This window comes from Medicago truncatula, chromosome 2 (genome assembly GCF_003473485.1).
Source record: "Medicago truncatula cultivar Jemalong A17 chromosome 2, MtrunA17r5.0-ANR, whole genome shotgun sequence".
In the NCBI taxonomy this organism is placed as follows: Eukaryota; Viridiplantae; Streptophyta; class Magnoliopsida; order Fabales; family Fabaceae; genus Medicago; species Medicago truncatula.
In genome coordinates, this window is record NC_053043.1 from 5648865 (window position 1) to 5659530 (window position 10666).

Genomic DNA, 10666 nt, shown 5'->3' on the forward strand with positions numbered 1-10666 from the left:
ACAAAAGTAGTGTAAACTCAGTTCACTTAAATTTTCACAAACTTAGTTCACATAAGCTTCCGCAAATTAAGTTTACATAAAATTTAATTTTCCAAAAGTTTGTAACTTTAATAATGTAGACATATTTGAACACATATGTGAACAAAATTCACTTCGATTTATTGCATCCGAAGAAAAAAAAACAAAATCACACAAATTAATGTCTTAAACCCTATAAATCACTAACATATGTAACTTTAATTGAATACATTATGATTCAATCATTCATTTTTTTTATTGAACTTGATTTAATATTCATGGTGTTTGTGAGACAGAAGAGGCAAAAGTTTAGAATGAATGATGCGATTTATTTTTAAAAAAATTATATGAAACCAGGGCAATTTTGATATCACGATTAAATTTTAGTTAAATTTTGCTATAACTTTTAATTAATTTCAATTGACACAACTAGAACGATTACTATCATTGGTCCCTCCTTCAAAAAATAAAAATAAATAAATACTATCGTTGGCCCCATTTGTATGTTGTGCGGTGAACATTGAAAAGGACTGTTTCCGTTTGTTTCCGTTTGGCAGACAGCTGATAAATTTTGGAGAAATGATATCAGTACATCCATTTTGCAACAACTTTTTGATAATTTTCTCTCTCATATTCACATTATATTTTTATTCTTTTTTTTTTCTCTATTAATTTTTACCAATAGAAATAGAGAAAATTGAAGTTGTCACCAATGATTGTTCATATATCATTGCTCTAAATTTTGGCACCTACAACGTTATTGGATATTTGGATTGAATTAAGAAAACTTCAAATAATAGGCCATTACCTTCCTGAAATTGTAAGTTTTGTCAATTATCTTTCTGAAATTAACAAAACTTCAATTACCCCCTGAAATTGCACAACGTTAATTAATTTACCCCCTCCGTCAAATTCTTCTGCTAGTCAACATGACATTTTGCAAATACCTCACTGAAGTTTTGCACTTATGTGCAAAATGCCCCCCGAACTTAAAAATTTATATTTTTCTTCTTCTTATACTTGACTCAAAAGACATTAAAGGCAAACAGGGAAGCTTGATAAATGCATTTAGGATTCAAGAAAGAACTTAAAGAGTTACTTGGTGAAGGATACTATGGTAAAGGAGGATTACCAAAAGTGTTTATTGAAAATAAATAAGTTGGTGGAGTTGAGGAAATTCAGAAACTTCATGATAACAAGAAGCTTGAGAAATTGCTTGATTGTTGTGAAAGGATTGATGACATTGAAGACGGTGATGGTGGATGTGAGACTTGCGGTGATATAAAGCTTGTTCCTTGTGAAACATGTTTTGGAAGTTGTAAAATCTACTATGAAGGTAATTATGAAGAAAATGATAATTGTAAAATCTACTATGACCTAAGTTAATTGTTAATTATTTGCCTTTAGTATCTTTTGAGTCAAGGATAAGAAAAAAATATATAAATTTTCAAGTTCAGGTGACATTTCCCACATAACTGCAAAACTTCATGGGGTATTTGCAAAACGTCATGTTGACTAACAGAAGAATTTGATGGAGGAGATAAATTGATTAACGTTGTGCAATTTGAGGGGGTAATTGAAGTTTCGTTAATTTCAGGAGAGTAATTGACGAAACTTACAATTTCATGGGGTAATTATCTATTTACTCTCAAATAATATAACATTTTTGATAAAATGTAATCTTTTTATATTAATAAGATTATGTTTATAAAAAAATGGTGCTTTTGTTGTAAAAAATAATGATTAGGTCTACATAATTGTTTTGCTGTAAAAATTAAAGGAAGATAAATTAGAATTTTATTGAGATTTTTTAAAAAAACTTGGCTTATTCAGATTTTTTTTTTTTTTCAAAATGAAGAGAACAAAATTATAACTAAATAAGCCTAAATTTTAGATCCTAAAAAAAAAAACCTAAATTTTAGTAGTATTCAACATTTATAGGAAAAAAAAAAAACATTGAATTAGATATCTATCTATGTGCCTGTGGTGTATATCATTTTCATCACCTTGCAAAAAGCATGGGGATATCATTTTCATCTCGGTATCCGATTCAATAATCGACTCATCTGAAGGGATCAATCCCGCCGACCATTTGTGGGAGCTCCGTTTAAAGTCAGAGCAAGCTCTATATGGACTTAGCCCACCAAAATTGACACCAGAGAGAATCGAATATGAGACCTCTGAAGGAGCAAATTCCAAGATTTCAAGCCAACTGCTAGACCAACCCGAAATGGGTTGTCATCATTTCTCTATTTCATGCTTAGTTGAAGATTTTTTCTTCTTCTAAAAATTGAAGAAATTAGTAGTTAAGATAAGATTTTTTATAGTCACAACCCCTAAAATTTGGTTATACTCTAAAATGATCAAAATGCCCTTAAACTAAAATTAAATTCTCATGCAAGAAGAGGCGATTGGTTTCATAACCATGGGGTAGCATTGGCTACCCCAAAAGAAGAAAAAAACTTGAATAATTGGTATAAGATTATGTATAGCTAACCCATTAATATATTATTTGGTTACCCTAATCAATTTTGTTGGTTTAAAGGGAGATGATGTTGCATAAATATTGATAATATAATATTGATAATATATTTAGTTTAGTGTCAATTATAGATAAATTTTTGTTTAAATAGTTCTTTCGTCCCTGAAGTTACTAATCCTTCCAATTTGGCACTGCAAAATTTAATCATTTGACTTTTGATCTTAATTAGGTTTTTTTTTGCTGAGATAGACTGTCATTAGCGATGTGGTGCCCATGTGGCAAGTGATGATTGGGCGAGGTGGTTGGCTTAAATAGGTCTTTCGTCCCTGCAAATATAAGTCATTTTAATTTTCGTTTATGAAGTTACTAATCAGATGTAATTAGGACCATTTTTCAAATGATTAATATTTGCAATGGCAAAATGAAAGGATTAGTAACTTTAGAGAGGAAAATTCAAATGATCTATATTTGCTGGAACGAAAGACCTGTTTAAGCCATAAATTTAAGTTCTTACAACTTCATAAAGCTCAACTTTTATAAATAACAATTGTTCACTATCATATGTAATAGAGTTATAATGGAATACATCATGATCCAACCTTTAATTTTTTATTGAACTTGATCACGTATTCTTTTTTTTTTTTTTGAGGGAACACGTATTCATGGATACTAGCTAGGTTTAGAATGAAAGATGAAAAACATATTTTAATAAATTTATACGAACAATGACAATTTCAGTATTATTAATAAATTTTAATTAACTTTGGATGTAACAAGATATTTTTAAGATGCGTCTAGAAAAACTATTAAGGTAAATGAGTAATATTAAGTTTGTAAGAATTTAACTCAAATAATAGAAAGAAATTTATGTTTGAATTACGTTGTTGATGCGATCAGACACCGAGACCGCACTGATACATTTCTTCATTAATTAGATTATTACTTTTAGAATATTAATTGGATTATGTTGTTAAAGTCATATTCAATCCTTTTTCAATTATAAAAAAATATATTCAAATTGAGTACAAAGAGAGAGAGAGAGACTCAAATCTATTAAAGTTTATAACATTAGTACAATTATGGATTATGACACCAATCCTAATTTATTATACTCATGAACATATGATTGCTTATTGCTTATACATTGTTTTTGCTTATACATGATAAGTTGAACTTATTTATTTTTATGCAAACATGTTGAGCTTATTTAAAGGACACATTGTGTCTTGACTTAGTTTATGGGATATTGAGCAAGTTGTTTTATATCCATTGGATAGGTCGTTCCTGGAGCAGAAGAACTATCATACGATGTTAATGCAATGAGAAAGTTCACCGCCTCTGTGGTATGAAATGCATCATAAAAAACAAACACATTTCTATTTGAGCATGAAATTAAATCAGGAGCGCACATCCCATCTGACCTCACTTGACAGCAAGGAGCATTTATATTCGTAAAACCTGAAATACAAAATATCATAGTTGCATTAATTGATTATAACAACCTATATCATACATTTATAAATTGTTTCATTACACCCTTCGATCCTAAAGAGAAAGTTTTATCAACAAAAATTGATCTATCTAATTCAAAAATTGGATCGAATATTATTAACTTTTGTTGATATAACTTTTTCTTATTTATAAGATCGGAAGGAGTGTTAATCTAGAATATAAAATAAAAATAATTAAAATGTTTACCAAGTGATTCGTCTATGGATCCAGCAGTACTGTTTACAAAGATAGATTTAGAATTTGGATATTGGTTATTTAATCGATCCACTAGAGATCTAAGCTTGAGACTAAATATTAATGATGCTGCATTCTGCTCTTCAACACATGATCCATTTGTCCCTCAAGTAGCAATTGAATTTGGAGTGCAACCTATAAGGCCAATTCCAACATGCACGAATTTTCTTGCCCCATTATCATACAAAGACTGTCCACAAAAAATGCCATTTAAATCATTGTTGCAAAAAAATAAAATAAATCATGTTACCCTATTACATTTTCAAACTTCACTCTCAGATTCTCATGCATTATCAAATGTTGAAGGACTAATTACATGAATGCTTCTTCAACGTTGGTCAAACAGACAAAATGTGGTCAAACATTCAAAAAGTGCATGAAACCGACCAACCTTGCTGACCGAGAATTCATTCACAGTTTAGGTACATTTTGAATTATATAATCCGAAATCATTATCAGAATTGTTTACATTATATAATCTAAAATGTGTTGAGACTGTGTAGAAACTTGTGTTATAGAGGGTTTGACATATTTCAAATTATATAGTTTGAATCAAACAAATACATGATTTTATTATGGTTCACATTGCATCAGCAATTTTTGTGGTCCATGACAAATATAAAATTTTATAAATTGGTGTTTGGTTCATATGTATACCATACCACAAAACCATGAACACTTATCCAAATTATATGAACGATAAGTTAGTTGTAGTTTACTACAACATAGGTAAACCTAGTCTATTTAGGATCCATGATGATGTCAGACAGTTTGGTTTAAATGATTAACTGAAGTAAATTAACGATCATCTCAACCACAGAGACACAAGAAGGGTGAACAATGTTGAGCGTCATCGTCCGTCGATCGGCTACGATGGGTGCGCTTAGTTCATCTGGATTAAGCTCAAGAACGACGACGTGAGAACCATATTCTCTATGTTTGGTCAGTAAATTTCACAGAGATCGATCGAGTTAGACATTTCCTTCATCGGATCTTTTCATGATATTGGGAAAAGTTTGATTCGGCTCATCACCTATGAAGAAATCAATGCTTACATGGATAGCTCAGGTGAAGAATGTAGTTTGGTTATTCCTTGATCTTGTTTGTGTTTAAATGTGTTGTTTTGATTTGTTGTATTTTGTTGTTGAAGATATGTTATTGAAATTGTTATGTTTAATTTATGTTGTTGTTGATGTTGTAGAACTTGATTTAATGACAATTTTTCTATTTTTTGTGTTTTGAACATGGTTCAAAGTATATAATCGGAAACATGTAAAACCCTCCAAATCACCACTTTTAACAAAATATGTACATTTCAGATTATATAATTCAAACCAATACTGGACATGTGTTCAAATCATATAATCTGAATCAACTCAGAATTTGAATTGTGGCGGTAGAAGCAAGGTTGGACGATTTATGGTGTGTACAATGCATTTGTGGCAGATTTTGTTCATTAGACATGTTTCTTTTGCGTGTAGTTACAATCTTGGATGGTGTTGTGGCTATAAATAACCTTTCATTCTTCTCAATTTTAATTTCAATTCTCCTATTGTTTTCTTCTTCTCTTCTCTTTCGTAATTTTCCTTTAGGTGGTAGTTGTAGTGTGTGTTCGTTGTTAAGATGTTATGGTCACTGTTGAACACTCATATCATCTCAAAAACTGGTGTGCGGTTATTCTAGTGATGGTACGATTGTGAACATAGCTCTTTGTTCATTTATGTCTAAGTGTTTACATAATTAGGATTGCATAATCAAAAACACCACAAACACGTTAATAAATTTGGAGGGTGCACATGAAATGAGAAGGATGGTAAAAAAAATTCTCATTTTTAATTTTTCGTTTGATAAAAAGGCCCGTTTACAAAACAATTTTTTTCAAAGAAAGCCCGTTTACAAAACATAAATTGTTGATAATGCATTTTTCTGACATATTTTTGCTTTATCTTTTTTTTTTTAAAAAAAAAAATAGTAAAATTGATTTTTTTTTCAACGAGGAATCAACATATTTTTACTTTTGTTATGATGTGTGCGTCTCTTAATTTTTTGCTCGCACACTAATGATTTTTTTTTATTTCTCTAATATATAAAAAGTCTCACAATTAAGTTTGTTTTAGAGCTTAAAATTGTCCACCTCTGTTAGGTACTATATTATGTATATAATTTATAATTTAGTAATATATTTAAAGGTTAAATATGTTTTTAGTCCCTATGAATATGTCAACTTTTCCTTTTAGTTTCTCTAAAATTTTCCTTCAACTTTTAGTCCTTATAAAATTTTCAATCTTCACTTTTGGTCTCTCTTTTAAAGTAAACTCATATGTAGTATTCATATTTTTTAATCAAATTTTCCATAAAAATTCAAAATATTATAAGAATAACTCCAAAAAAAATTTAGAATTTTTTAACAAAACATGAATTTAATATGAATTTTTATATTTTTTACGGTAAAAAATTCATATTTAATTTGTGTTTTGTTAAAAAATTCTAATTTTTTTTAGAATATTTTACACATTTTTGCACAATTTCATTAAAAAAAATACAAAAATTAAATTAAAAATAGGGACCAAAAGTAGTGATTGAAAATTTTATAGGGACTAAAAGTTGAAGAAATTTTTTAGAGGGACTAAACCAAAAAGTTTGTATATTTATAGGGACTAAAATCATATTTAACTCTATATTTAATGATACACGTCATTTTTTCTTATAATAAAAAGTTTATGCCCCTGTGAGCTTAGCTCAGTTGGCAGGGATATTGCATATTATATGCAAGGGCCGGGGTTCGAACCCCGGACACCCCACTTCTCCACAATTTAATTGTGTGAGCTCTAACCACTAGGCTACTTGACCAAAAAAAAAGTTTATGCGAGTTGGACTTAGAAGGCTCATCAGATCAAGATAAGCCTCAAGGTTTAAAGAATACCTAGAAAAGTATTTACAGATCATCCAAAAATCGGTAGCGGAAGTTGAATCCATGAATCAACTCTTTAAAAAATGATGCAATTTAGCAATGATACACGTTCTTTTTTTATGATTTTGCTTCTAAAGTAATACTCACACCTTGTTTTGCTTCTAAAGTATTATAATGAACTCACACCTTGTTTATATTTCTCTAACGGGATGATATTTAGTATATATACAAATAACACACACGTATATAAAAAGCTGAAAGAGATATACCTTTATATAAGGAGAATACTGCTTGATAAGAACTTCAGCATATTGCTCGGTGTTATAGATGCGACTTGTTGGGTAAAATTGGGGCAAGTAGTAGTTGTTTATGTAATCGTTGCTGCCAATATTCACATAATACAAGCACTTATTTAGATAATTTATGGCATTTCGAAAACCTCCAAGTCTGATAGCAATTCTGGCAACGATGATTTTATGGTGTGATATTTGTAATCCAAAGGCAACATTATCACCCTGCAAATATAACACAAATTTAGTCGCATTTACTATCACTGAAAATATGAATATATATAATGTTTTTGAGGGAAATGATTAAATATAAAGTTGTACGTCCGTGCTTGAGGAAGAATGTTTGTAAGGTGTTAGGGAGAAAAAACGATATTTTCATAAAGTAGTATAAAAATATAAATGGGACGGGAAAGATGGACACATGAGTTATTTAAGTCACCTTTTAATCTTAAACAATTATTTTGATCTAATAATTGTAAAATACACACACAATACCATATGTTTGGCGGTCTCCTGGCGGATTCCAGATGCACCAGATGCATAGTTTACACCACCAAGTATGTCGTCTGAGTCACTAATGTTTGCATACGGTGGGATGAATTTTGCAAATCCTAGCATTTCACCTACAACGGTAAAATGTTAGCTTATGTGAGTTCAACAAAAAAAATAGAATTAAGAAAAATACACACTTTTGATGACATTAAGGGAACCAAATCCTCTCGATCCACTTTTATCTCAATTTTTCTCAAAAATAAACCCTAGCCATTAAATTAAATCTAAGGTTATATATATCAAAAACCATTTATTAAATGAAATACATCAGAACAAAACATTAATTTATAAAACTTACGTGAGAACAAAACATTTGATTTGAATGTATTTATTATATATATAAAAAATACCCATCAATCTCTAAATAAAGCCCCTTCATAAAAAATCTCTAAGGGGGTGTTTGTTTCAAGGTTAAGAATGACATTCCCGGGAATACATGGCTAGGGAATGATTATACCCATGTTTGTTATGAGGTTGAGAAAAAAATATTCTTGGGTATAAAGGTTCCTGGGAATGGAGTAACTTCCCATAACTTCCATTATTCCCATGAATTTATTCCCATGTAAAGAGATGGGAATGTGCATTCCCATGATATTATGCATAGATTTAAAAAAAAAAATTGTAACTTTCAATTTTTCCAAGAATGTCAAGTTATTTGCCAAACACTTTTTTTAACAAATATCCAAGAATCAAATTTTTATATTTTCATTCCCGAGTATATTATTCCTGGGAATAGTTTGTGTTTCCCAAAAACAAACGCCCCCTAAATAAAGCCTTTTTTAATTATTATTTTTCCAAAAGGTCCCTTTACAAAATATAAAATGCCGATAATCCAGTTTTCAGACATATTTTTTGTTAATCTTTTAGAATTCGCGATTTCATTTTATTTCTTTCACGTAAAAAGTCTCACATTTAAATTCAATGTAGACATCAAAAATGTGTTGGACCGATCCTGATTTTGAGATATTGATATTCAAGGCCTAGATATAGTTATTTACAGTGGTTGCATTTTTCCTGAAGTATTAAATTAATTACGGTCTAGTTATACTTTATTTTTTACAAGTGGGTATAGTTAGTTATAAATACTTGTAAGTTTACCAAAAGTATACTGCTACGATTCTGACCAACAGTTTGAAAGGTCAAGATATTAGGCAATTTAGGGCATGTTCGTTATAGTTTATTTTTCGGAATATCAATTCTTTTAGATAATAACTATTTTTTTTTTATTTTAAAAAAAGTCATTTGTTTGTTGCACATATTCTAAAAGGTGAAATAAGAAGACAAACACGACAAATGAGAAATTGTTTTAAGTAACTTTTAAAAAAAAAAAATCATTTTGTATAATCGATTTTCCTAAAAGAAGTTTGGTAAACAAACACGACATATTTCTATGGGAAAATTCTATGGTACATCCAAAAATTTGAGTGTACCGGTACATCAAATCGTTAAATTATTAATAAAATAAGTTGTTTTTTTTTTTTTAAGAAAATGAATTATTTTCTATCATTGACAATTACAATAATTCAATCTTATTTATCAAAAGCTTCGACGAAATAAAATTTACTTTTTTTTTTGTATTTTTATTACTCATAACAAAGAATATTGATTATTTTTTATGAGAAATTGTTAAAAATTTAATATAATTCTTATAAACAATGAAATGATGTTTTTTTCCTATGAAATTATGTTTTCTAAAATATAAATATTATCAAATAGCTTTTTATTTTATGAAATGGTAGTTAATTTATAAATTTAAGAAGTAAGAGTACCGATACACCTCAATTTATGAGGTGTATCGTAGAAGTTCCCAAAACTGCAAAGGCAATTTAAAATCTTGATAGTGAGCATACGATTAACATCTCTAAAAGTACAAAAATAGATAGATTGTGATTATAATTGGTTTTAATAGTGCAGATAATAATATTACCAATCATGTCAATTGATGTTTTTCCATTGGTAAATCTTCCCGTCGGACCTTCTTGAAAGTCGACGCCGTACGGATTGTAATTAGATTTTGCATTGGTTCGAAGATTGTTGTTGTTTCCATTGTCAGACAAGGAGTCTCCAAATATAAATATGCAAGGCACTTGAGATGTTTGTGTTTGTCCGTGGACATAATGTTGCATGTAGCATGCAACCAAGAGAAGAAGATGCAAAACTAACCATATTTTAGTCTCACAGGCCATTTCTCTATGAATAAAATAATATAATTATGATATAGTTATATTTAAATATGAGAAGTATGTAAATCATAAGATGGTTGATATGTATATATATAGAATGATGTATCGACGACTGACGGGTTTGGCAAGTTTTTATCATTTCTTAACTAATAAACACTAAAAAAGTCCACAATTGTTTTCAATTTGCACGTTTCGTAGACTCTTGAAAAATAGTTTTGCACGTATGCTCATGCAATCTTTGAAAGAATTCTGGAAATTTGAAATTAATAAGTTACAACAATATTGCACATGCTGAATTTGCTGTGAGTTATTTTATATGGCGTGTCAAGATATATCACTCTTACCTACAAGTGGAAATAGACTGGATTACGCCATATTATACGTTAGGACCATGCAAGATTTTATTTTAAAATAAAGAATATTTTATTGATATTATTTGTATTTTGTATCACATTTAAATTATGTATGATATGTTGGCAATTGA

General features: G+C 29.3%; 1 pseudogene; it reads right to left on the reverse strand.

Moving 5' to 3' along the window:
* Window positions 1-3541: 3541 nt before the first annotated feature.
* On the reverse strand, window positions 3542-10252 carry LOC25486035 (GDSL esterase/lipase At1g29670-like; annotated as a pseudogene).
* Window positions 10253-10666: the final 414 nt, after the last annotated feature.